This window comes from Dasypus novemcinctus, chromosome 21 (assembly GCF_030445035.2).
Source record: "Dasypus novemcinctus isolate mDasNov1 chromosome 21, mDasNov1.1.hap2, whole genome shotgun sequence".
NCBI classification, from domain to species: Eukaryota; Metazoa; Chordata; class Mammalia; order Cingulata; family Dasypodidae; genus Dasypus; species Dasypus novemcinctus.
This window is the reverse complement of record NC_080693.1, coordinates 15836061-15848594: the sequence shown is the minus strand read 5'-3', so window position 1 is coordinate 15848594 and position 12534 is coordinate 15836061. Positions and strand designations below refer to the sequence as shown.

The window sequence follows — 12534 nt, the reverse complement described above, 5'->3', positions numbered from 1 at the left end:
TGCCCAGTGCAAAAGAAAGTGCAGCCTGCCCAGGAATTGTGCTGCACACACGGAGAGCTGACACAGCAAGATGACGCAACAAAAAGAAACACAGATTCCCGTGCCGCTAATAAGGATAGAAGCAGTCACAGAAGAACACACAGGGAATGGACACAGAAAGCAGATAACTGGGCGGGGGGGGGGGGGGAGAAAAAACAGATTCAACTACTTGAAAATTTAAAGCTTCTGCAAATAAATAATAAATAAAACACTATAAACAAAAAGCAAATGCCAGTGGCAAAATGAGACAAATATCTGTGCATAACCTTTGATTTGGTAATACTACCCTTAGGAATGTATCACATGAAAATAATCATTACTGAATACAAAGCTGTAGGTACAAGAGTGCTTAGCTTGTCCTTGATTATAACAACAACAATGACAGTACAAGGAAATAACCAAATGTCTAGCAAAAAAAATTGATTAGATTACGGTGTATCCACATAATTACCTATTATGCATTCATTAAAAGTAAAACTCTACCAATATCCTTTATGAATATCAATTTAAAAATCCTCAACAAAATACTACCAAACCAAATCCAGCAACATATAAAAAGAACTAAACACCATGACCAAGTGAGATTTATTCCTGGAACTCAAGGTTAACTCAACCTACAAAAATCAATGTAATATACCACAATAGAATAAAGAGGGGAACAAATGTAGCTCAAGTGGTTGAGCACCTGCTTCCCACGTATGAGATCCTGAGTTCAATCCCCGATACCTCCTAAAAAACAAATAAAACAAACAATAAAACCAGTTTTCACTGGAGGGCACATGTAGCTCAGGGGTTGAGCGCCTGCTTCCCTTGTACAAGGTCCTGGGTTCAATCTTTGGTACTTTCTGAAAAACAAACAAACAAGCAAACAAAAAACAAGAATAAAGGACAAAATCAAATGACCATCTCAATAAATGCAGGAAAAGCATGTGACAAAATCCAATACATGAATCATGAATGTAACACTCAACAAACTAGGCATAGAAGGAACTTTCCTCAAGTTGATAAAGGTCATCTCTGAGAAACTATCATACTTAATGGTAAAAAACAGAAAGCTTTCCTTTAAGAATGGGAACAAGAAAGGATGTTTCTGCTATCATCACGTATATTCAACATTGTACTAAAGGCTCAAGCCAGGACAACTAGACAAGAAAAAGACAGAGCATCCAGGGAGTGGGTGTAGCTCAGTGGTTGAGTATCTGCTTCCCATGTAGGAGGTCCAGGGTTCAATGCCCAGTACCCCCCCCAAAAAAAAGGGAATCCAGATTGGTAAGAAAGAAGTAAAACTAACTCTATTAGCAGATTATATCATTTTTTATGTAGAAAATTTTAGGGAATCCATCAGAGAACTATTAGCACTACTAAATGAGTTCAGCAAGGTCACAGAATAGAAGACAAATACACAAAAACCAATTGTATTTCTATACACAACAATGAACAATCTGAATATTACATTAAGAACTCAGTTCCATTTACAATAGACTCCAAAAGAATAAAGCACTTAGGAAAAAAGTTAACCAAGGAGTTTAAAGACTTTTTATACTGAAAACTATAAAAAGTTGCTGAAAGAAATTAAATAGGCTCTAAATAAGGGGAAAGACATCCTGCTTTGCAGAAATGGACAAACATCCTCAAATCCACATGGAACTGCTAGGGACTTAGACTAACTAAAACAATTCTGAAAGAGAACAAAGTTGGAGAACTTACCCTTCCCAATTTTAAAACATATTACAAAGCCATGGTAATCAAGACAGTGTGGTATTGTAAAAGAATAGCAACTTAAGTCAAAGGAACCAAGTTGAGAGTTCAGAAATAAGCCCATACATTTCCCATCAATTGATTTCAAAAGGGATGCCAAGACAACGCAGTGGAGGAAAGAACAGTCTTTTCAACAAGTGGTGCTAGAATAAGTGGATAAAGATGGACCTCTACTTAACATCATATGCAAAAATTACCTCAGAATGTAAGAGATAAACCCATTAAACTCGTAGAAGAAAACACAGGGGTACAACTTTGTGACCCTGCATTATGCAGTGATTTCTTAGATATGATACCAAAAGCACTAACAACTAAAGAAAAGACAGATGCAACTTTATAAAAATGAAATAAAAACATTTGGGCTTCAGAGGATACCATCAAGAAAATGAAAAGACAACCTATAGAATGAGAGAAAATACTTGCAAGTCATGTATCCAATAAAGAGCTAGTATCCGGAAGTCATAAAGAACTCTTGCAGGTGGCGGACTTGGCCCAGTGGCTAGGGCGTCCGTCTACCACATGGGAGGTCCGTGGTTCAAACACTGGGCCTCCCTGACCCGTGTGGAGCTGGCCCATGCGCAGTGCTGATGCGCGCAAGGAGTGCCCTGCCACGCAGGGGTGTCCCCCGTGTAGGGGAGCCCCACGCGCAAGGAGTGCACCCCGTAAGGAGAGCCGCCCAGCGCAAAAGGAAGTACAGCCTGCCCAGGAATGGCGCCGCACACACGGAGAGCTGACACAACAAATGACACAACAAAAAGAAACACAGATTCCCGTGCAGCTGACAACAACAGAAGCGGACAAAGAAGACGCAGCAAATAGACACAGAGAACAGACAACCGGGGAGGGGGCAGAGGGGAGAGAAATAAATAATTTTTTTTTTTTAAAAGAACTCTTGCAACTCAATAACTAAAAAGACAAATAGCCCACTTTAAAAATGGACAATCTGAATAGACATTTCTTCAAAAAAGATATACAAATGGTCAAATACGCATATGAAAAGATGCTCAACATCACTGTCATTAGAGAAAAGCAAATCAAAACCACAATGAGATAGCATTTCACACCTACTAAGGATGGCTATAATCAATAAGATAGATAATAACAAGAGCTGACCACCACGTGGAGAAACTGGAACCCTCATACTTTGCTCACAGAAAGGTAAAATGGTGTAGCAACTATGAAACTCTGTGACAGTTTCTCAAAAAGTTAAACACAGAGTTATCATATCACACAGTAGTTCCTAGGTGTATTCCCAAAAGATTTAAAAACAGAAGTTTGGGAAGCAGTCTTGGCCCAATGGATAGAATGTTAACCTACCACATGGGAGGTTCGCGGTTCAAACCCCGGGCCTCCTTGACCCATGTGGAGCTGGCCCACACACAGTGCTGATGCGCGCAAGGAGTGCTGTGCCACGCAGGGGTGTCCCCCGCGTAGGGGAGCCCCATGCGCAAGGAGTGCGTCCCATAAGGAGAGCCGCCCAGCGCGAAAGAAAGTGCAGCCTGCCCAGGAATGGCGCCACACACACAGAGAGCTGATCCAACAAAAAGAAACACAGATTCCCGGTGCCTCTGATAAGGACAGAAGCGGTCACAGAAGAACACACAGCGAATGGACACAGAGAGGAGACAGCCGGGGGGGGGGTGGCGCAGGGAGAAATAAATAAAATAAAAACAGAAGTTCAGGGAAACGGACTTTGGCCCAGTGGTTAGGGCGTCCGTCTACCATATGGGAGGTCCGCGGTTCAAACCCCGGGCCTCCTTGACCCGTGTGGAGCTGGCCATGCGCAGCGCTGATGCGCGCAAGGAGTGCCGTGCCACGCAAGGGTGTCCCCCGCGTGGGGGAGCCCCACGCGCAAGGAGTGCGCCCGTGAGGAAAGCCACCCAGCGTGAAAAGAGGGTGCAGCCTGCCCAAGAATGGCGCCGCCCACACTTCCCGTGCCGCTGACGACAACAGAAGCGGACAAAGAAACAAGACGCAGCAAATAGACACCAAGAACAGACAACCAGGGGAGGGGGGGAAATTAAAAATAAATAAATAAATCTTTAAAAAAAAAAAAAAAAAAAAAAAAACAGAAGTTCAAACAAAAACTTGTAAATGAATGTTCATAGCAGCATTGTTCATAATAGCTAAAAAGTGGAAAAACTCAAATGTCCATCGTATTAGTCAGCCAAAGGGGTGCTGAAGCAAAATAACAGAAATTACTTCATTTTTATAAAGGGTATTTATTTGGAGTAGGAGCTTACAGATACCAGGCCAGAGAGAATAGGTTACTTCCCTCACCAAAGTCTATTTCCATATGTTGGAGCAAGATGGCTGCTGACATCTGCCAGGGTTCAGGCTTCCTGGGTTCCTTTCTTCCCAGGTCTTTCTCCTCTCTGGGCTCAGAGCCTCTGTTTCCTCCACAAGGTCAGCTGTAGACTATGAGGCGCTCTAGGCTTTGCCTCACTCCACAAGGTCAGCTGTAGACTATCAGGAGAATGGCTCTTTCTCTCTCCCCAGGGGTTTCTGCCATGTCTGAGGAGCCATCTCTATTTCTCTGTGTCCTTCTCCTGGCTCAGATACTCTCTTCCCAGGGCTTGCTTCTGTTTCCTCTGTCAGCTTACTTCCCAGGGGTCCAGCTTAAGCCTTCAGCATCAAACTCCAACATTAAAAACCCTCAATTCTGTCCTTTGCCATGCCTTTCATCTGGATCTAATGATGTGGCCCAATCAAAGTTCTAATCATAACTTAATCACGCCCAGGTACAGACCAGATTACAAATATAATTCAATATCTATTTTTGGAATTCATAACCATATCAAAACTGCTACATCCATTAACTGATGAATGGATAAACACAGTGTGGTATATCATTTGCAATTGAATTATTATTCGGTCATAAAAAGAAATGAAATATTGATACATACTACAACATGGATGAACCCCAAAAACATTATATTAAATGAAAGTAACCAGACACAAAAGGTCACATATTCTCATGATTCTGTTTATATGAAATGGACAAAATAGGCAAATCCATAGAGATGGAAAGTGGATTAATGGTTGTCAGGCAAAGAGGGAGGAGGACAAATGGAGAGGGACTGCTAGTGGCTCCAGGATTTCTTTTTTGGATGATAGAAATGTTCTGGAATTTAACAGTGATGATTGTTGCACAATTTTGAAAATATATATAAAAAATCACTCCATTGTACACTTTAAAAGTATGAATTTTATGGTAAGTGAATTATATCTCAATTTAAAAGGGGGATTCTATAACCTATTTGATGATATGGAACAATATTGATACTACATTAAGTGGAAAACACAGTTTTTAAGTGGTGTAGTGAATAAGAGCCCATATTTACTTTTAGAAGGCATAGGAAAAAAAGACTGGAAAAAATCTACATAGTAAGAATGGTTATCTGGGTGGCGGGACTATGGGAAATTTTCATTTTCTTGACATGCTTTTTAACTTTCTACAATGAATTGTAACAATTGTATCATCTTTAAAATTCCACTGACGCATAACAACAATTAAGTATCCTGGTAGCATTAGACTATCTGTAACGGCTGGAAGTCCTGAGGTGGGTTAGTACAGGGAAAAGGGAAGACAAGTCACAGCTGGGACCCGGCAGAGAAGGGGACCCTGAGACCCCGCTGAGAAACCCCTGAGGGATAAACTGTTACTAAGAACAAAGCCAGAAAGACCCTGCAGAGACCCTGGCCACAGGTCCCATTTGTAACTCTTTCAAGGGGAAGCCCCGGCTAACTCCAAACAGGCCTTCCCATTGGTTCCCTGGGAGCCAAGAGGCGGGGATTGTAAAGCAACCAATCAGAAGAGCAAAGAGCTGGGGCCCCGCCCCAATATCAGGAAGGGGAGGAGGGAGGTCTTAAAAAGGCCTAACCCGGGGCCCCACCTGCACATGGTAACCCTGTAGCATGCCCAACCCATGTCTCAGGGCTGCGTATTCATCTCATTTCCAGTTTTCTTGTGTCTTAATAAACCCTTCACTCCCTTGCCTGCCCTAGGCTAGGGCATGTCCTTAAATTCTTTTAATGCCACACAGCCAAGAACTAGAAGCCCACAACCCAGAGCGTTTTGCTAACAGTACATTCAATTTAACCCAAGGAAGGCATTCTCAATTGCAGAAATAATTAAGCCCTAGGCAAGCCTTCTTCAGCAGGAGCTATGAAACCTCTCTCCCCAGATTCTCTAAGGACAGAGGAAGGTGACCAAGCAAGGTGGCATGCTGAGGTGTTCACTTGCACGAGGCTGGGCAGTCTCAGGGCAGGCAAGCTCCAGCCAAGATCAGTGACTCCTCTGCGCAGCCTACGTTGACAACTGCCTTGGTGGGAAACCCGCCAGCTCTCCACAGAGTTTCCTAAACCTTAGCCAAAAAAACAAAGCCGAAAAATGTGCTGTTTTGCTCTTAGAAAATAAATTTATCAACCCTAAAAATAGCTAGGGCAAAGTAAAAAGATGAAAGTGACTCTGAACGAGTTTCAAACAGATGTTTGACTAATTTTTCGCAAAGACTGTCAGAGTGAGAGTCCTCAAGTCTCCTGAATGATAGAAGAGGTGCTGAGGAGAATCTGTTACAATTCAAGATCAAAGGGCAACTCCCAGGGGCCAAAAAAAAAAAAAAAAAAAAAGAGCAAAAATCTTTATGATAGGTTTCTAACTTTTTTTTTTTTTAAGAAGATACCAGAGATTGAACCCAGACCTCATACATGTGAAGCAGGTGCTCAACCATGGACCTCCACACACTCCACTAAAATGGGTTTCTAAGTTTCATCTAGCCAATGCTTTTTGCCAGGAAATAGATATAAATAGAAACAGTGTATCTGATAGATTAGCAGGTCATAATGAACTTACATAATAAACAAAATCTGAAGTTATGGCATACCATGCAGTATGGAAATACTTCATTTCCTTGTAATATCTATAAGCCTGCCTACAAGCACTCATTTCTACTAAGATGAACTTGACTGCTTGTTTAAACAAATTATATCTTTCAATGACCTTTTAATTTAGTTCCAAAGCCTAAAATTTCACTGAACAAAATTACATCCAGAGAAATAATTAGAGGGTGAGAGCACACTGGGACAGGGGTGTTTAGTGAAACTGTCTTTCTAAGGAGCTAAATTGTGTCCTGCCAATGAAAACACAAAAGGCAAGCCCTCTTTCCATAAATGCAAGGCTAGGAAAAAGTTTGTGGACTTGTTTGCAAGTTAGAATATGCTGATATATTTTCATTTATAAAGGTCCTGATGGCTCATGGCCGAGTTCAGTGCTGCGCTTGGTCGTGGGAGGATACTGATAGTGAATTTATTTCAGATTGTAGGTGCAGCCTATGGGATTTGTCTTCGGATGGTATCGAGACAGAGAGAATGACAAAGGTGAACTGGCTTCCAGAATGAGAGCACGTTATTTACAAAGGAACTGAGGCCCAAAGAAGAAGTTACCTGGAAGCACAGGCTGTGGCTGAATTATGGACCGTTTATACATGTATCTTTTAACTATGAGAGAAATATACAAAAACAGTGCTTCTGATGGTGGATCATGACGTTAGATATTAGTAAAAACCCACAGTAAACTATGGGCTTTAGTTACTCATAAGGTATCAAAATTACTTCATCAACTATAACAAATGTACTCCATTAATGCAAAATGTTAATAAGAGGGGGAAATTTGTGTGGGGAGGAACGGGATATATGGAAACTCATTGTAGCTTCTGTGTGATTCTCCTGTAAACCTAAAACTTCTCTAAAAAATAAAACTTATTATTTGAAAAAACGATGAAGTCATATGCTTAAAGGAGCCATGAGAGGTCACCTAGAGATGGGGTGTTCCTGTCCCTGGGGACCGGTCCCGCCCTGCTGTCCCTCCGTCCTCCACCCCAGCGCTGACCCCCTGCTGCAAAGAGCCATAGGATACCCTTCCCCTCCTGGGCTGTGGGGAGGAGACAGTAAGGCCATGCATGTATCTGAATTTAATTAGCCCGGAAAGCAGCTACTCTTCTGATTCCAAAGCAGATGGTAAACTCATCTGGGGAGAGAACAAGAGCCCCCAGGGAGTCTGCAGAACCACTCGGCCTCCCTCCCCCCCAATTCCATCATCCTTGGGAACGTGCCCATCCATTCTGCTCTCCTGCCCTCAACAGCCTGGATCTGAAATTCCCGTCTCGGACCTCCAGCTGCTTCCGGTTCAGCCGTTCCACTGCCGTCCTCCCTCTGACACCCTTAAGTCGAAGCCCCTCGAGCTCTCCCTTCCTGGCACTTCCTCCCTCGCCTCCCGGGCTCCGATGCCGCCCTGCCCAGTCGGAACCCCAGCCTCCTCTCCTCCCGCCGTGCTTTCCTCCAGCTCCTGGGTCCCCTCCAGCTCCTGGGTCCCCGGCGCTGCCCCTGCTCAGTCAGCCGCCAACAAGGGAATGACAATTACCTGTTTTTCTTTCTGATCTGCGTCTGCAAGGAAATAGAAAGGCTTAACTCCCCGCAGGCGGTTGGACCTGAGTGCCTCTGGAGCAACTAATTGATTCATTTCTTAACTGGCTTCTTACTGAAACTCCCAAAGCATCTCATCATTCTCCAGTTCCGCCGTAGTGTTATCAAAGCCGATGATCGAATCTCAGTCTGATTCCTGGCTCTTATTTCGTAACTGATTCTGAGCTGTGTATGTGCAATGGTGGAGGTGGGGGAGAATGACAACTACATTCCCAACAACTACCTTTGAACCTGTTTCCCACCTTCCCCTCTATGTACTTTCTAAATACCTAGGAAGTAGAAAGAAAAATGACTTTTAAAAAAAAGACAGAATTAATAAAACAGAAAACAACAAAAATGGTTTTGAAGATCAATAAAACCAAAAGCTGGTCTTTTGAAAGAACTAATAAGATAGAGGGAAGCTCTGGCAAATCTAATCAAGAAAGAAAAAAAAATGGTATCCAAATTAGAAACAAGAGAAAGGACATAATTACATATGTGGATTTGTAAACTAGGCAAAACAGATAATTTTCTAGGAAAACACAGATTACCAAAATTAACTCAAGAAGAAACAGTTCAACAACAAAAAAAAGCAACAGATATGAAAAATCAATTCACAAAAGGAAAAAAACAAATGATTAAACCAACATATGAAAAGCCACTTAACCTTTCTAGTGCCAAAAAAACATGAATTAAACCAATAGGCTATTGTAAAACCCATCCTATGAACTAATTTTTTTAAAGATGACCATGTTAGCAAAAATGTAGGAAATGGCATTTTTACCCACTGGTTCAAGTTTTTTGTTTGTTCGTTTTTTGTTTTTTAAAGATTTATTTTATTTATTTCTCTCCCCTTCCCCCCATTATCTGCTCTCTGTATCCATTTGCTGTGTGTTCTTCTACGTCTGCATGCATTAGGCGGCGGCACTGGGAAACTAAGTCTCTTTCCCGTTGCATCATCTTGCTGAGTCAGCTCTTAGTGTGTGCAGTGCCACTCCTGGGTGGGCTGCACTTTTCTGGGCAGAGTGGCTCTCCTTGCAGGGTGCACTCCTTGCACATGGGGCACCCCTATGTGGGGGCGCCCCTGCAGGGCACGGCACTCCTTGCGCACAGCAGCACTGTACCTGGGCCAGCTCCACACGGGTCAGGAGGCCCTGGGGATCAAACCCCGGACCCTCCATATGGAAGATGGACCCTCTACCAGTTAAGCCACGTCCGCTTCCCCCGCTGGTTCAAGTTTGACTCTTGGGAGACAGCTGGACTTTTCATATTTTACTCTGTATTTCTGCATTTGAACTTTCATAGGAGTGTATTTTTGCACTATATCTGAAATTTTTACAGCAAGTGGTTTAAGTCCTTACGCACAAGGATTAACACCATAATTCTTACTGTATGCTTAGAAAGGAGAACAAAGTAATTTGAAATAAGGATACAAATTTAAAATAGTTTATGGATCTGAAACACAATAGGTAAGAAAAAGGAGAAATAGAAAAATATGCAGCAAAGTACAGACTGGATATGATACAGGATAAAACCACATGCAAAACATCAGCTCTACAAGGGTAAAAACTCTTATTCACTGCTCTTGCAGCAGCCAGCAGGGTGCGAAGGACAGAACAAGCACTTAATAAATGCATGTCAAATAAATTACAGAAAAATGGGGCCAAAATCAGTACGTAGGGGAAAACATTAGAAAGTGTTATCTGAACAGTGAGGGGGGATAACTTAGAGACCTCCCAAAAGTATCTGTCGGAAAGCAGATGTGGCTCAAGTGATGGAGCTTCTGCCTACCATATGGGAGGACCTGGGTTCAATCCCTGGTGCCCCCTGGTGAAAAAGAAGAAGAGAAAGGGTGTCTGTGTGGTGAGCCAGCGCCCGCGCAAGTGAGTCACACAGCAAGATGATGACACATCCAAAGAGAGACAAGGGGAGAGTCAAGGTGAAGCACAGCAGAAACCAGGAACTGAGGTGGTACAATTGACAGGGAACCTCTCTCCACATCAGGGGTCTCCAGGGTTGAATTCCAGTGAATCCTAGAGGAGAGAGAAATGAGAAGACAACACAGAAAAAAAAAAAAAAAAAAAAAGCAGGGTGGGAGGAGGGGAAGGGGGAAAAATAAGTAAATAAATAAATCTAAAAAAAAAAAAACTGTCAAAACATCAATCTCTGAAGCCAGAAATAAATAACAGAGAAAAAAAATGGGAAAATCACAAATACGTTGCAATTTTAAAACATACTCTTAAACAACCAGTGGGTCAAAGATGAAGTCACGAGGGATTTTAGGGAATATCTTGAGGTGAATGAAAATGAAAACACAATACACCAAAACTTATGGGATGTAGTGAAGGCAGTGCTGAGAGAGAAATCTATAGGTCTTAGTGCTTATGTTTAAAAAAAAAAAAAAAGAAAGATTTCAAATCAGAGATCTAACATAAAAACTGGAGATCCTAGGAAAAGAACAAACTAAACCCAAAGTGAGGAAGGAAATAAAGATTACAGCAGAGATAAATGAAATAGAGAATAAAAAATAGAATGAACAAAACCAAAAGTTGGTTCTTTGAAAAGATAATAAAATCGACAAACCTTTAGCCAAACTGATAAAGAGAAAAAGAGAACACACCTAACTAAAATCAGATATAAAAAGGGACATTCCTACCAACTCCACTGAAATAAAAAGGCCTGTAAGGGGATAATATGAACTGTACACTAACAAATTGAATAGTCTAGATGAAGTGAGCAAATTCTTAGAAACATACAAACTACCTATACTGATTCAAGAAAAAATAGAAGCTCTCAACAAATCAATAACTAACAAAGAGATTGAACCAGTAATCAAAACTTCCCAACAAAGAAAAACCCTAGACCAAATGGATTCCAAGGGGAATTTTACCAAACATTCCAAGAATTAATACCTATCATGTCCAAACTCTTCCAAAAAATTTAAGAGGAGGGAAAATCCCTAACTCATTCTCTGAGGCCAAAATCACCTTTATACCAAAGCCAGATAAAGATACCACAAGAAAAGAAAAATACAAATCAATATCCATTATAGAAAACAAAACAAAACAAAACAAAAACCCTAGCAAACTGAATCCAACAGCACATCAAAAGAATTATATCCCATGACCAAAAGGCATCTATCTGAGGTATGCAAGGGTGATTCAATATAAGAAAATCAATAAACGTAATATACATTAACAGAACTAAGGGGAAAAAAAACACACGATCACCTCAATTGATGCAGATAAGGCATTTGACAAAATCTGGCACCCCCGCTTGATTAAAAAGCACTTAGAAAACAAGGAATAGAAGGAAACTTCATTAACATGATAAAGGGCATAAATGGAAAAACCCACGGCCAATATCATAATAGTGAAAGCCTGAAGAAAGGTTTCCCTCTAAGATCAGGAACACGACAAGGATGCCTGCTGTTACCACTGTTATTCAACATTGTACCTGGAAGTTCTAGCTAAAGCAATTAGGAAAGAGAGAGAATAAAAGGCATCTAAATTGGAAAGGAAGTAGTGCAACTTTGCAGATTGCACAATACTGAAAAATCCATAACAAAGCTACTGGAACTAATAAATGAATTCAGCAAAGTGGTGGGGTACAAGATCAACATGCAAACATTAGTAGTGCTTCTATATAATAGTAATCAACAATCTGAAGAAGAAATCAAGAAAACAATGAAAGTGGACCTCTACCCCACACCATATATAAATATCAACTCAAAATGGCTCAAAGACCTGCATCTAAGAGCCTGGACTATAACTTCCTAGAAGAAAATGTAGGGAAGCATCTTCAGGACCTTGTGTTAGGCAATGATTTTTTAGACTTTACCACAGCACAAGCAATAAAAGAAAAAACAGATAAATGAGACCTCTTCAAAATTAAAAATTTTTATGAATCAAAGAACTTTATCATAAAAGCAAAAAGACCACCTACTCAATAGGAGAAAATACTTAGAAACCACATATCCAATAAGGGTTTAATATCCAGACTATACAAAGAAGTCCTACAACTCAACAAAAAAAAGGCAACTCAATTTTTAAAATGAGCAAAAGACTTTAACACACATTTCTAGAAAGAAGATAAGCAAATGGCCAAAAAGCAAAGGAAAAGATACTCAACATCATTCACCATTAGTGAAACGCAAATCAAAACCACATTGAGATACTATTTCACACCTACTAGAAAGCCTACTATTTTTTTCAAAAGCAGTAAATTACAAGTGTCAGAAAGGATGTGGAGAAATAGGAATACTCATTAATTGTT

The 12534-nt window shown here is 41.0% G+C and overlaps 1 protein-coding gene across 4 annotated transcripts in view; it reads right to left on the bottom strand.

Annotated features, from left to right (window-relative positions):
• Nucleotides 1–12534, bottom strand: part of SPECC1 (sperm antigen with calponin homology and coiled-coil domains 1) — a 301574-nt gene that overhangs the window by 255654 nt on the left and 33386 nt on the right. Inside the window, exon 1 of one of the 4 annotated variants that reach the window (XM_071210284.1) lies at nucleotides 8219–8406. The exons of the other annotated variants lie outside the window; for them this stretch is intronic. The gene's annotated coding sequence lies outside the window, so the exon portion shown is untranslated. Of the gene's footprint in view, nucleotides 1–8218; nucleotides 8407–12534 lie in introns of those variants that run through there. 4 annotated transcript variants of the gene reach the window in all.